This window comes from Lissotriton helveticus, chromosome 1_1 (assembly GCF_964261635.1).
Source record: "Lissotriton helveticus chromosome 1_1, aLisHel1.1, whole genome shotgun sequence".
In the NCBI taxonomy this organism is placed as follows: Eukaryota; Metazoa; Chordata; class Amphibia; order Caudata; family Salamandridae; genus Lissotriton; species Lissotriton helveticus.
This window is the reverse complement of record NC_136057.1, coordinates 1,872,522,738-1,872,538,843: the sequence shown is the minus strand read 5'-3', so window position 1 is coordinate 1,872,538,843 and position 16,106 is coordinate 1,872,522,738.

Sequence of the window (16,106 nt, the reverse complement as noted above, 5' to 3'; positions counted from 1 at the left end):
TTACTCGAGTCAAAAATAATGGAGAAATGTTGGATCCAAGATTTCATACTCACATTTGATGTGAGTTCTGGTACCCTTTCATCTTTGAGGAATGGGCTATTCACCGTAGACCAAAACAGAGTGCAATTCTTCAAATCTGCTGCTTGTGTAAGGTTGTCCCATGCTTCCTGCTGTAATTCAGTTTTTCTGCGTTTAAGGATCAAATTATAATCCTGCCTAAGTTGGATCACCAGGCCCTTATCTCTTGGTTTAACTGCTAAAGCCTCTTTAAGATCCCTCCGGGCAATAGAGCAAGCATGATCAAACCATCCTCTTTTATATCTACTCTTGTGCCCAACCTCTTTGGTAAACTTCTTATTGATGGTTGAATTAATTCTATCGAAGTGGTCAATACTAGCAGCCGAGGTTTCATCCTGTTCTAAAATTGCCGTGATTTCCATCAGACAACTAGAGATGATGGATTCAGAAGTTATGTCCGCTTTTTCTCCCTTCCACCTCAACCTATACCCATTCTGCCTATGGGGTTCGATATTAACAATACTGCCCTGTTCACGTGTACAGACATTATTCCATATTGCTACTTTGGTAGTTAAACAGTTATGATCACTTAACATAACATCAACCACCTTGGGCACTGAACATAACGGGATAAGTGTTGAAGACATGCATATAAAATCAATAATAGTGTTAGCGCCCCTTCCTTTAAAAGTCGGTATATTTTCACCCGCATCGTTTGTAGCATTTTCCATAATTTCCATATCATAATCAATCAGAAAGTTATTCAGGGTCTCTCCGTAGGAGTGATGGGGGAAATGAACATCAGCATCCCCCAAACGGTTGTACACACCGCATAACTTCTGAGATGATAATGGACATACTGAGACATTAAAATCCCCCACAAAAATAAATTCAAAAACTCCATTAAAATTTTTAACACAATTATTCAATACCCTGTCTAATTCATTGATTGCAACATGTCTAGTGCCGTCAAATATATTATTGTAGAAATTAGTCAAAAGTATATTTCTACCCGCTTCTTGTGTTAGCCATAGAATTTGTGAGTGAGCCCCCACTTTTATATACTTTTTCACCAGGATAGGTAATTTGACTGAAACCAACACCAACAACCCTCCTTTAGCTCTACCATGGGTTGATGCCAATGCAGGAAGTTCATAGGATATGAAACCATCAATGCCATTAAAGTTTTTACACCACGTTTCCTGAAGGCAAAGAATATCAAATAAGTTCACAAAATCTTTCCATCCTAGCATATCCTCCTTGGCCACTAAGCCTGCAATATTCCAGCTGGCAATATAACAAGTTACACTATCACTCTCATGGCTGACAATAGGCGGTTCATCTCTATGTATGGGCATGTTATTTTCTTTGTTAAAAAGCTCTATGTTATACATAGGTTTTGAGACTTCTCCCCCTATCAACATACAATCTACAATCACATTATCGTTCGATTCATTTACAGACATCATTTCTTCTCCATAATTAATACTATTTGCATCACCCCGAGAAAAGTCAATCTCATGTCAATCATTTTGATCTAAGAAGCTCAATGACTGATACCTGTTCTGGATAGGAACTTGATAGATCATCTCACTAACAGGCAAAGGGGTACTACCATAGGTTATAAATGGGTTGGGGGTATGTGTTATGAATTTATTCCCGCCTGTCACAGGATTCGCTGTATGCATCGGCGAGGTAAATGTACCATCCTGAAAACCAGGATAGACATTAGACAACACTGGTCTATTTACAAAAGATGGATAAGTAAAATTGCTCATTACCCCCTCTCCACAGTTAACAGAATGCGGCCTGCTAAGATGATTGTAGAAATAGCCCAGTGGTCTGGCAACTACATCTGTCTCTACCTGCGTAATTGAGGCTGCTCTAAGCAAAACAGTCGCAACATGTTGCGGGTGCTTGAAATTAATAATCACACAGTCACCCCCACATGTCTTTTTGGTGTTACCAATCCAGTTGACTCTTCTGATAGAGATAATTTGATCAGAATAGCCAACTGGATAACCACAGTGGCGGTTTAGCCAGGAGATTGTTTTATTCTTTAAAGATTCCGCCGACTCCTGAGTAGTAGGGGCCTGGGTTATGATTGGGACATTAGTTAGGACCACAACGTAGGGTACACAATTGGGTGGGAGGTCTACTGGACGCCTACAAATCCGCATGGGTACCCCGTTAGTTCCCCCTGAAGCAGCAGATAAAGTTAATACCGCTGGTACAGGGGCTTTCTTAGGAACTGATATAGGTCTAACATCATTCTGTAAAGTACCCGACATTGTGCTTATTGACCCAGCAGTTTGTTGCCTTGATGGTCTGCCTGCCTCCTGGGCCATAGTAAGTGTTGGTACAGGTGCAGGTGCAGGTAGCTCTTTAGGTAATTGTTCCCTAATGTTAGTGGGAGGGGCATTATTTATGGGTCGTGGTTGTGACTGCACCCTATCCTTTGTAGAGACAGAGGTTAAGCACGCTGGTATTTTAATATCTAGTATACATTTTTCCAATTTATCAGCATGCTGGTCCACCATGGCCCTTAGTCTTACTATTTCCGCCCGCAGATCATCAATTTTGGTTAACAGGGGCTCTACCACCATATCAAATTTACTATTGATAGTACTTACTAGCAAGTCAATTTGATCGGGCTTAATGGAAACAAAATTGTCATTTACTAATGACCCTATTTCCTCAGCGCTTTCCTTGTGTATGGCATCTTTTTTGTTCTTTCTAGTAGAGTGATTACCCCGCTTAGATACCGTTTTCCTACAGGCTCGCATGAATTTAGTAGCCATAGCGGAATGCTGGGGTGTACCCCCAAGATTTTCACATGGCTCATCTTCCACCCTTATCGAATTGTCTAGAGCCGTAGTTACATCAACATTATCACCAATATTATCATGCTCCACTACAATGTCTGTCTCATTGGCGATGATATCAGCATTATTAGAATCCGTAGATGAAATCAGTGGGAGGTCTGAAACAGTACTTTTCCCCAGAGATTTCCTTCTGTCACTATTAATTTTGGATACTACTTTCAACAAATAGTTGTCCGGTAAAGTTGTTTGGACTGACATTATGGGGTTAATCAGAGGTCTCAAGTGATTAATTGTTTGTAAAAAACTAGTTATTTCCACAAATATTCACCTACAAGTACTCACAGGGCGAACCACAAAGGGGGTGGCCCTGCCCGGCCTCTTCTGGCCCCTGACGGCCACAGACGGCCCCGCCCTTGTCCCGGGCTTCTCCCGCGTGCAACTCGCGGGGCGAGAGGGGGGATCAGCCTTTTACTGGCGCCTCCGGGCGCTCTTGGCACGTCACGGTCGCGCTGCCGCCCCAGAGGCTGCTGGGGAGTGTGGTCCATCCGGTCTGCCTCCCGGCGTCTTGCGCTGCCTGCCGCCGTTCCCCTCACGGCTCTGCCCGATGGCAAGATATCAGGTATGCCTCTGGTGTTCCCCCCTGGGCTCCTGGGGGGGTCAGCCTTTTACTGGCGCCTCCGGGCGCTCTTGGCGCGTCACGGTCGCGCTGCCGCCCCAGAGGCTGCTGGGGAGTGTGGTCCGTCCGGTCTGCCTCCCGGCGTCTTGCGCTGCCTGCCGCCGTTCCCCTCACGGCTCTGCCCGATGGCGAGATATCAGGTATGCCTCTGGTGTTCCTCCCTGGGCTCCTGGGGGGGTCAGCCTTTTACTGGCGCCTCCGGGCGCTCTTGGCGCGTCACGGTCGCGCTGCCGCCCCAGAGGCTGCTGGGGAGTGTGGTCCGTCCGGTCTGCCTCCCGGCGTCTTGCGCTGCCTGCCGCCGTTCCCCTCACGGCTCTGCCCGATGGCGAGATATCAGGTATGCCTCTGGTGTTCCTCCCTGGGCTCCTGGGGGGGTCAGCCTTTTACTGGCGCCTCCGGGCGCTCTTGGCGCGTCACGGTCGCGCTGCCGCCCCAGAGGCTGCTGGGGAGTATGGTCCGTCCGGTCTGCCTCCCGGCGTCTTGCGCTGCCTGCCGCCGTTCCCCTCACGGCTCTGCCCGATGGCGAGATATCAGGTATGCCTCTGGTGTTCCCCCCTGGGCTCCTGGGGGTGTCAGCCTTTTACTGGCGCCTCCGGGCGCTCTTGGCGCGTCACGGTCGCGCTGCCGCCCCAGAGGCAGCTGGGGAGTGTGGTCCGTCCGGTCTGCCTCCCGGCGTCTTGCGCTGCCTGCCGCCGTTCCCCTCACGGCTCTGCCCGATGGCGAGATATCAGGTATGCCTCTGGTGTATCCCAGTTTCTACACTAAGTTGGTTCAAGGTTAGAATGTGCCTACTATTTCAGAGCCCTTACAAGCCCATGAGCGGGGAGACGCTGCACATCACACCCCCAGCGTTGCGAGGTGAATGATATGCGGGAAGGTTCCTTGTAGATGGACACAGACCCATAAGTGTCATCGCCGACTAATGGACTAAGCGAAGAAGCTCAATAACCTTCCAATCCTTATGATCTCATGACATAATATTATGCCCTGTGCGGGGTTACTCATATGCCAACACCATCGGCAATGAAAGATGGGATGAATGTAATATTTTTAAATGCCAATAAACATGTTTTACAAAACAAAAAACAATGAAGGACTGAGAAACTGTAAGTTGATGGCAATCTTTGGAGCCCTAGTTTGCCCATGACTAAAATCACTTTTACTAATATACTTAACAACTTTTCATTACAGTTCATGAGACCTAGCATACTCCATCTAAACTGAGGAAAATGTACCTACCAAATATCATTTGCTACCCTCATATGGAGACAATAATGCTGTCTATGTATGTATGATTTGTATGTGTTCAATTCTGGAGGACTTCCATCATGAAGGTTTTGGATTCTGTGGGGATATGTCACACCATGGGTACTCACAAACATTTTCCAGGGGCCACTAAATATGGTCTGTGGTGTGCCTGGGGGCTTCATTGATGCCAGCAGTCTGGGGGGAGGGCTTGGGTTGTAAGATGGGCATAGGCTGTGGTTTTGCCACTCCAGAAGAAGCCCAACATCAGCTTTGAGAAATTGGATAATCTCCGGCCTATCTCATTGCTACCGTATATGGCGAAGTGGCAGAAAAGGTTGCCAATTCCCAGCTTATGGCTTTTATGGAAGAAGCCAACCTCTTGCATCACACTCAATTTGGCTTTCGGTCATTACATTCCACAGAGTCAGCCTTGCTTATGCCCATGGAGACTATTAGGCAGGGAGAAGATGAGGGTCAGACAATGGCGCTCATTCTCTAAGATCTGAGCGCTGCCTTTGACACTGTGACACATTTCACCTTGCTACAGTGTCTGAATAGAGGTGGTGTCTCAGGATCTGCTCTTAAGTGGATACAATAATTTCTGATGGGACGCAGTTTCCAAGTTAGGCAAAGGTCACATTACTCTGATTCTGTTAATCTGGACCAGGAAGTGCCACAGGGATCTGCCCTTAGCCCTACCCTATTTAATTTATATGTATCCCCGATGACTGGGTTAGTGGAGGGCTTTGGAGTCAGGATTGTGTCATATGCAGATGACACACAGCTGGTCATCTCGTAATCACGGGCGCCGGGTGTTGATGCATCCAACTTCAGAGCATGTATGCAGGAGCTTGCCACTTGGATGGCGGACAACTGCCTGAAGTTGAATGGCAGCAAGACGGAGGTGATTGTGGTGGGTGGGGGCCCCTCTGTGTGGTCATCAGTATGGTGGCCATCGGATTTGGGTCCTGCTCCAACACCAAGCCCCCTGGCAAAGAACTTGGGTGTGTGGGTAGACTCCAACCTAACTTTTGGATCCCATATCAGACGCGTGGAGGGTAAGTGTTTTGGTGTCTTGGAAAGCATGTGAAAAACCATGGATCTCCTCCCGATTGAGGCCAGGAAGACGCTAGTGCACGCACTTGTTACGTCACGCCTGGACTATGGCAACATTTTATATCTGGATGCTACGGTCAAAAGCTTGAACCGGCTCCAGGTGATGCAAAATGCTGCTGCACGGTTTGTGCTAAGACGGCCGAGGCGGACTGATTCTAAAAGAGCATTGGACACTCTTCACTGGCTTCCTGTCAGGAAGAGAATTATGTTCAAAGCGCTCTGTTTGTGCCACCGCATTGTCCAAGGCAGGGGCCCCAGAGATCTTCTAAGTTTATTACCCTACACAAGCCCGCACGGTCCCTTAGATCTAGTGGAGCGGGTCTGGTACTCGTTCCAAGAGTGAAGAGGGATCGGATGGGTGGAAGGTCTTTCAGGCTTCTGGCGGCCAGGAAGTGGAATGAACTTCCCGTTGAGCTCCGGCTGGAGCCATCGGAGGGCAGTTTTAGATCAGGGCTTAAAGCGTACCTGTTCCGAAAATAGGGGAGCACGCTGTTATTGCAGGGTGGGGGGGTTTCACTCAGCCACTCACTATAGCGCGGGGACACGCCATCTGGCGTAACCAGGTGCTTTATAAGCTCCCTTATTATTATTATTATTATTATTATTATTATTAAGAGAAGCAAAGCATATACATGGCAGGGACAGTGAGTCTCAGAGTATTTTTAGGGTTTCATTCCATACTGCCGTCTAAATGAAGCACCTAATCTCTAGAAGAGACATAGATTTGACGATACTGTGTAATGCTGTTTATGAATAGCCATCCCTCTGCCTCACCTTGGAGTAAGCCTTCTCTGCTTGCTATTGCTGCCTTGGGAGGGTCAAGTGTACAAAGGAAGTAACTTGATTACTAAATTGAAATGAAATAGAATTGCACAATGTGTAACCAGAAACCTGGGTTCAATCCCAGCATTCCCCACTTGACTATATGTTATAATCCTAGGTAACTTTTTTATTTCACTTTGACTCCTCTTTCTGCATTATCTCATATAAAAGCACCTTGAAATACATTAGTTTAGGATGTGCATCATAGAAGAACTGTTCTTGTGTTTGATTTAATAAGTTATAATGTTGTCTGCGAGGGGTCCACATTACAACTGACTTGCATGTAAATTCACTATTAGCATTATTCGGAGGTTGAGAGGATGCATGAACGTTTCAACATTCATTTTAGGAAACTATAATTTTTTTAAAATACTTCTCCATGCACTGATATAATCTAATGTACTAAGGTGAAACGCTTCTGCATGTTAATTTAACACACTTTTTGTATGTTAGTAGAGACTTTATCAACTTTATAACATTTTCACATTTTACACATTAGGTGCAAGATGTCTTTAAACATTATTAGAACATTGGAATGTGGAGCACTGCATTGAATACAATGTAGTGCTCCGAGCTTCTACAAGCTGGTAAAAGCCTGCAAAGCATCATTCCAAAGTAGTTTTACAAAGACCTCTTGGAGCCAGAGGGGATTTACACCCCCTCGAACTCTGAGAGGCCTTTGTTTTATTTGTTAGAACATTCTGCCCTCTAGTGGCAGAATATTAGAATAGCCTTATAGCACGCCGTAGTGGGCTATACAGGCCATAAAAGTCCCGCTCCCTTGTTAGGACCTGGTCTTTAATGGCTGGTATAGCCGGCTACGGTGGGCTATAAGGCTATAATGTGTTCTGTTAGAATTGAAATATTCATGTTAGTGCATTGCCCTACATAAGTTAGCATTTGTGGCACCAGGTTCTATTCAGGCGCAATTTTGAATCATGACAGAAAGTAATGTTTTGCTATTTCTGAGAAAAGGCCGCTGTTATGTTTTGTTTCTGCAGTGTTGGGTTTGCTTCACTAATGAATAGACTGTTCATATTAGTGCATACCTTTCTTACTAGATAGAGGACCTCTCCCACTTGTCTGGTGGTGAGTGCAGGGTGAAACGACCTTGGGTTGATTAGGTAGTGTGACATATGAGAACCAAAACTTATTTTTTTTGTATTTCACTGTCCAGCTGCATCTGCTTGAAAAATTCCACTGTGGGCGTGCTTTCGCCCGGTCATGAAACGTACATAATGTATCTTTATGCTTGTTGATTTGAGTCCCTCTGCAGCACTCCTAGTGACTGGGCAGACTGGGCTCCGCATGAGTGTATTGAATAAACAGTTATTGGTTTGTATTCTCTACTGTCTGACCGACTCTTCATTTAGTATAGAAGGCTGAGAGGTCGTCATTAGTGACCCGGATGACCCTAATAGGGTTAGACTGACGGTTCAGGGATCCCTACATGAGAAGTATTCATTGCTCGCAGCTGCCCCTTCCGTCCTGCCGGATGGTCAGCCTGACTGGAGTCCTGAAAGGCGAAACCCTTGGATCTGACCGTTTGGTCTGAAGAGTCGGCAGTCGATAACGAGTGTATTTGTGCTGTGCTACTGATATCAGGTGAGTTTGTTTTGGTTCTTTGTGGATATGATACAATTTTTTTCAGTTTGGTATGGCCTAAAGGCTGTTATGTTAAAAGGTACTTTCAACTACTTTGCCAGGTAAAAATAATACATTTGTTTTTCTTTTGAAATGCCTGGCCTTGGTAAAATATGGAATTTGTGTTGCATTTTCTACAGATGCTCGATTGGAAGAAGCTCAGCCGGCGCCTCCAGAAGGCAGCCCTAACTTTGATATGTATGTGAAGCATGGACTTGGCCCTATTATGTTTAGTACATTATGGCACAAATTTAGGGACAATGGCGAGTTACAGCAGTCGTTGACGGGCACTTTTGATGAGCAAAAGATTAGGTTTTTACAGGATCAGTTGTTTAAAAGACAAAGTAGGCAGTCGATGTTTGATTCTCTTCAAACTTGGCAGAAGGAGGCTAGGCAGAGATGGTTAAAAAAGGAGAGGGACGCACAAAAAGGTAAAATGCAAACATTGACCCAAAAGTCTGTAGCATATGATAGAGAAAATCAGGAGACAGGGGTTGAATGCAAAGATAGAAGGTTTCAGTTACATAGTGATAAATCTTTTTTGGCCAGAGAGGAAAATGATGCTTTTGTGGAGGAGCTGTTAGATACTCGACCCACACGTCCTTATGCACCACAGAGGATATACCCCACTGTTCCATTAAAGAGACAGTAGCCTGTTTCATCTGCTTCGGCTGTTCCAATGCCCACGGCTGTTGTTTCAATGGTTTCGGCTACTGCCCTTCCTACCCCTTCTTTATCCTTGCCATCTTTGACAACTGTGGCGCCTAGTGTTTCTACTGCTGTGACTCCTGTATCTTCTGTTCTTTCTCCTCCAGTGCAAGAATTAATAATGTTGGTCCCGATACCTCTGTTGCTTCTCCTTCAATGGTTTTTCATCCTCCGGCACTCTTAAAAGCTAGGACAGCAGTACGTGGTTTTGAGGATAGAGATCAGGCGAAATTTAGGGAGTGAATGGGTCCGTTGGTACGTTCTGATGTAGGAGTAGAAGAGAAGGATGTGTTAGCAAAGCAGGCTATGCAGTGGGTTACTAATCAGGTTTATAGCGCCAAGGATATTTGGCAAGTTATGCACGATTTTGAGCCTTTCTTACAGCAGCATGTTCTTCAACCCATGTCCACTGCGCTAATTGATCTTTGGCGTACCCACATTAAAATGGAGGCCCCACAAGTGTTGTTTGATATTTAGGACTGTGTTTATTCAGCTGATTTGGCTACTTGGCAGGTGTTTGGAAATATTGCTACAATCGTTGCTTATCGACTTCGATTATTTGAGAAAAGTCACACCAAAATTTTTCAGTCTCAGTTCCCTGTGTGTTAAGTCCACCCAATTTATCATCCAGAGATACCCAAGTTAGCGGAACAGCTCGGTAATGCCACTAGAGTAGCTGTACCTGCCCGTTTGAAGGAGCAATGGGTTTATACTCTGTGGAAAAGGAGTACATTTTTATCCCTTAAGACTACGTTGCCCGATCCTAGGAAAAATCCCACAGCTTATTATAAGGAGATAACAGAGGATGCTTCTTTTACTGTAATGCCTCTTGCCGATATTGAAATGTTTTTTGGTCTTCTTGTTCCGGTTGATATCTGGCGAAAGGTGCATACTCAAGATCATGTTGCAGAATTGGGTGGTACATGGGATGCGATTAAAGGATGGGATCAGGAGAGGAAGCCAGGCGATAAGTCACATGCCGAGATACTTGCTTTGCTCGGTCGTACTATTACTTACATGCACACTCTTTTTCCGCCTAAGAAGGTAAGTTGGGATAGGTTGACAGCTTCTAGGCAGAAGAAGGATGAGCGTGTTTCAGATTTCTTTACTCGGTTTGAATACACGTTTTTTGGATTATAGTGGGCAGGATATGTCAACTGAGGGAGGAGTCCAGCTGTTTGTTGATAGCTTGTTTCTAATCTTCTTCCAGAAATAATGACTCGTTTGCAAGTGTCTTGGAGCACTTGGTCTACATCACCCCTTCCTGTTATATTGAATATGGCTCAATACTATGAACATCGTGATCAAAAGATAAGACAGATAAAAAACATAAAGAATTGAAGACGAAGGTGTTATTGCAGCAAGCGTTTAGGTGAAATAATAGGGGACGAGGTGGTCCTTCTAGGCAGCTTCCACGAAATAGTAGACAGCCGTCAACTACACCTTTGGGGCCAAATCAGTGTGTGTACTTGGAGGAGGAAGGTCATTAGCATAGCGAGCGTCCTGTGCTTTTACGGAAGGTTGCGGCTCCTAGAGGGCGAGGCACTCATGGAAGAAGTTGTTGGACCGAAAGAGTTCAGAATACTGTGGTTTCACAGGGTCATTCTGATAACAATTATTTTGACGACCCTCGTGATGGACAGTATTATCATGATGACTATGATACAGATGAGGTGACAGGGATGTCTTATAGCTAGGACAGCAGGGTATAGGGTGAGGGACCAGTCAAGATACCTGTTGATTAGCGTGGTCCTTATGTCACAGTGGATTTGCGAGGTTAAACGAAGGAGTTTTTGGTGCGCACAGGTGAGACGAAGAGCTCTGTTTCTCGACATATGGTCCCTGGGGCAGCTCTGTCTGGCCATAAAAATATTTCGGTAGGATTTTCAGGTGTACTGGTTGTATTCCCCATTTCACGTCCTCTTGCATTGACTGTTGTCCTTTTTACTGTAGAGTCCCTGTTTTTGTTGACATCTAATTGTGGTGAAAATTTGATGGATTTGGATTTGCCAAAGAAATTGCATGATACTAATAATTACTCTCCAGCGGGTGTTTATCTTACCATGGACCCAGAGGTAGGTTCTATACATTTGTCTAAAGATGCGCCTCTTTCTGACGAATTTGCCGAAGTGCCAGCCACTTTATGGTCAACAGGTGACACAGATGTAGGGCTGTTGCATATGCCACCAGTTTTGATACAGGTTAAAGATCATGCCATTTTGCCTTGCATTCCTTAGCATAAAATACCTCAGGCGGGAGAACGGGCCCGTCTCCAGATTGTTCAGGATTTGATACAAAAGGGAGTTGTTGAGGCGATGTCTGCTAATATTTGTAATAGTCCTATTCTTCTGATTCTTAAAAAGACACACTCAGGCTCCTCTAATGACCATGAGGATGTTTATTGTTTTGTGATTGATCTGCGCGAGGTTAATAAAATTATAGTACCACAGTTCCCTGTGGTTCCTGATATCACTACACTTTTGACGATGATTCCTCCTACTGATGAATTCTTTTCTGTTATTGATTTGAAATTGCCTTCTTTAGAATTCCTTTTCGTCCAGACAGTAGATATTTGTTCAGGTTTACCCAATCTGGTAGGAGTTTTAGATTCTGTTGTGCTCCTCAGGGCTATACAGTGAGTCCCAGTATCTGCAGGCAAGCATTAAAAGGTCAGTTGGGTTCCTTGTTGCTTCCCCCAGGTAATGTATTAGTGCCGTATATGGGATGATCTCCTCATAGCTTCTGACACCGAACTTGGTTGTAGGGATAGGACAGTTAAATTGTTGTTGCATTTAGCTCATCATGGACATAAAGTTTCTCTTTCTAAATTTCAGTATTTTTCGACAGGTGATCACCTATTTAGGTCACCTACTGTCAAAGGAGGGTAGGAGGCCGACTCTTGAGGATATCGGTACTATTGTTAAAATGCCCATTTCACAAACTCAAAAAGATGTGCGCGTTTTTATAGGTATTACTTCCTACTGTCATCAGTGGATACTTAACTAATCATTACTAATTAAACCTCTGCTTGATTTAACAACAAAAGATGTATATGAGCCTTTGCCTTGGACGCCGAATGTCAGCAGTCTTTTTAGCAATTGAAAACTGCACTTTGTTCGGCTCCAGTACTTGCCACCACTAATTACAACATACCGTTTGTGCTCTATGTCCACAAGATGGCTGGTTGCATATTCTCTGTTCTAACACAGCGATTTGGGGCTAAACAGAGACCTTGTTCTTATTTTTCTGCTGTGCTTGACCCTGTCGCAAGAGCCCTCCTGAGCTGTCTGAGAGATGTCGCTGCTGTGGCCACTTCGATTAGACAATTGGCTGGACTCATACTCGATACTGACCTCACAGTTATGGTACCCCATGCTGTAGACACGCGTTTGAATAAAACAAAGACACAGAACCTCACTAGTGCACGTCTTACTATGAATTGACAGTGTTGGCCAAACACATTACTATCAAAAGATGTGCTACTCTGAATCCAGCCACGTTACTACCCCTCCCTTCTGAGAATGATGCAGTTGACAAACATGACTGTATCTTCCGGACGGAAGAAGAGACAAAAGGACGGGTAGACCTGACTGATGTTACCTTATCCGACCGTCAAGGGGAACTATATGTCAATGACTCTTGTTTTAAATTACCAGATGGCACCACCACTGCAGTTTATGCTATCACTATGTTGCGTACAGTAGTAGAGACATCACGGGTCCCCTATCAGTCAGCTCAAGCTGCTGTGCTTGCTGCCCTTATTTGAGCTTGTGAGTTGAGTGAAGGACAGTCTGTCAATATTTATACTGACAGCCAGTATGCCTTTGAGTTCGCGCATAATTTTGGCCGACTGGGCTGAGAGAGGGTTCCTTACTTCTAATGGCACAAAAATTCAGCATGGACACCTTATATTGAGGTTCAGAATTAACTCCAAGCACTCTAAAAGTCAAAATCACAAATATGTGTCAATGCAAAATTGTCCAGTGTCTTTTATTCAGACATCAGGCCTTTCATTCAGGAAACACAGTTCATCAGAAATGTTAATCCTTAACATCATTACAGCTCCATGCCAACACGTGTTTCATCCATTAAATACAACTGGACTTCGTCAGGGCAAAATATTACTGTAACTGTCCTAATCAGATCCAAAATAATAATATCCTCAAGTCGAACTTCTGATTATCCAAAGTAAACAATCTCCGTCCAAGTAAACCATAGCAAAGAGTAAAGTATTTGAGTCATTCCGCGGTGCAATCAGTGGAGTGCTACCTCTTGTCCGCAATATCTGTTCTTATATTGAGGCTTTTGTCTGCTTTAACACTCCCCAAGAAATTGGCTATGGTTAAGTGTAGCTCCCACAGGAAGGTGACTGATGATGTGGGTAGGGAAATACTTTTCCTTATCAGACAGCTAAGGAACATGCTTGAACCAAGATGAAAAGAATATTTGAAGCAGGTCCAGCTAGGTGGGATCCTGAAGTTGTCATATTTGAAGATACTCTTGAAAGTGTAAAGGAGATACAGAGTGAAGCCATGACAGAAGAATTAGCAGAATGGCAGGAAAGTACAGCACAGTTGAATGAAGAAGGGTGTAAGATTGATAAATCAGGGAAGCAAAGATGGATGTTACCAGATGCATATGTTCTTCCCGTGGTTCCTTTGGCACATGGTCCGGCTCATATTAGTGCAAAAGGCATTTGTAATTTTCTAGATCCTGTATGGCAGAATGACAATATCTCCAAGACAGCCACGCATTTGGTGAAATATTGCTTGGTTTGTATGATGCATAATCCTGGGAAAGGTACCCCTACACCCCCTGGTAATTTTGCACCACCCACTTTTCCTTTTGAAGTCCTTCAAATGGACTATATTGAATCAGAGAGATGCAATCTCTAATTATGTTTTGGTGGTTGTCTGTGCTTTCAGTAAATGGGTTGAGGCTTATCCCACTAAAGATAATACAGCCATTACGACTGCAAAGGTACTCCTGAAGGAGTTCTTTCCTCGTTTCGGCTTGCCCCAAGTCATATGGAGTGACAACGGAAGTCATTTTAATGCAAAAGTGATTCAATTAATTTGTGATGGTCTCCATGTGAAGTAAAAAATCTATGCTGCAACCATCCACAGTCAGCGGGTTTGGTTGAGAAGTACAATGGTACTCTCAAACTGAAATTGGCAAAAATACAAGAGACAACAAGGTTAAATGGACAGATGCTTTACCGTTAGCACTCTTGTCTACAATAACGACAGCTCATTCTAGGACAGGATTGTCTCCTTACGAGGTCGTGTTTGGGTGCCTGGCAAATGTCGGGGGCGTCCCGACTCCTCGTATGTTTTTAGATATTGAGTCCCCTGTGTTGTTTGATTACTTTGGCCAGTTAACCGAAATGTTACGTTCTCTTCACCAACAGGTGCAGGAGTCCCTACATCGTATATCAGAGGGACCGGGCCATGATATTAAGCCTGGAGACTGCGTTCTCCTGAAGAGTTTTCAGCGCAAGAAAAGTCTGGGATGTGCTGGAAGGGACCTGAACAGGTTCTGTAGGTGAGACAGATGGCTGTAACAGTTACTGGGCGAAAGAACTGGGTGCATGCCACCCACTGCAGAAGGATTCCTTTACCTCTACCCTACAATCAGTCGGTTAAGGACGGCATCGGAAACTCAGAGTGCAAGCAGGTGCCCAGGTTTGTCCCATTCAATGATGCCCAGCGAACATGGACGCAGACGGATAAAGAAAATGAGAATGTGTTAAACAAGGCTGTTCCTCCGGAAATACGAGCTGTCCAAGAGCCTTTGTTCACTGATCACACGGTGCGTGGGCCTACCAGGTACAATTTGCGCCCCAGGCTGAGGGATACGGATTCTAAGGAGAAAAGAGATTAGGGATGGACTGCATAAAATAAGTTGTACTGAATTGTGGTACAAACAGAATTAGCTAAAACTAGTGTAGAACATTTTGCTCACTTTATTTTCATTATTTGAACCAGTGGCGTAACGAAACTTGAGGGGGCCCCCCTGCAAACTACATGGGGGAGCCCCTTCCCATCCTCTGTACCAGTCTAGAGCTCTCAGGCCAGTGACCCGCCATACTGCATGGGATGCCAGGTTATTGTTACGCCATTGTTGTCACCAATACAGCCGTTATAAGTAACACTGGATGGTGGAGTCAAAGGTTGGACTTAGCCTGCCAGCAGGTTATCATAGGTGGTGGTCCATTCATTACAGGGTCGCTGCCATCAGTACGTCGGGGAAGTTTGCCCAATTTTAGGTGGGTTTCCTGATGCAGACTCCTGTCATGATGTACAACATCGGGCCCACTCATCATTCAGTTTTGACAAAAGTGCATCCACTGAAGAACTGTAATCTTCATTCTCAGGGGTCTCACTAATACAAAGAACTTGGCACAGAAGCTGAAATATGAAAAGACATCTTTATTAAACTTAATTAAGTGAGACTACGTCACACAGGAGCCTTCGCAGCTGAATGAGGCAGTCTAAAGAGTACAGAACACAGAGGGCTTTTATATGCTTAGGGTTACAAACTCAGCACAAAAGTAAGGGGCAGTCCTAGCTTTTGCAAGCATGCAAAATACCTAATATGGACATACAAGATCTGCAAAATATAAGCCAATAGGAACACATGCAAAACAAGGCATCATATAACCAGAACGTCCCCCTTACGTCGTGTTTCTGCCCAACCCACAAGTAAATCAATTACAGCACCTATAGGTCAATCAGTAATGGCAGGACATGTCTGTATGCAGTTAGGCCAGCTGGTGTCTGAGATTGATTTCAAAGCAAGGACAGAGGGGGTTTTCAACACGTTGCAGTCCAAAGGGCAGAGACACTTCAAGAATAGAGCAGCCTGTGTAAAGGCAATGCAAAATGATGACAAATGTAAGATGGAGTCAAAATTAAAGAACCTCAGACCCTCCTTTGACCATTACACAGGCAAATCCTAAAATTATTTTGCAAACATTTTCAGGGCTCCTAGTAATTTCAGCGACTATTGACAATGCCAGTAAAACAATAAGAATCAGTCTCCAAACA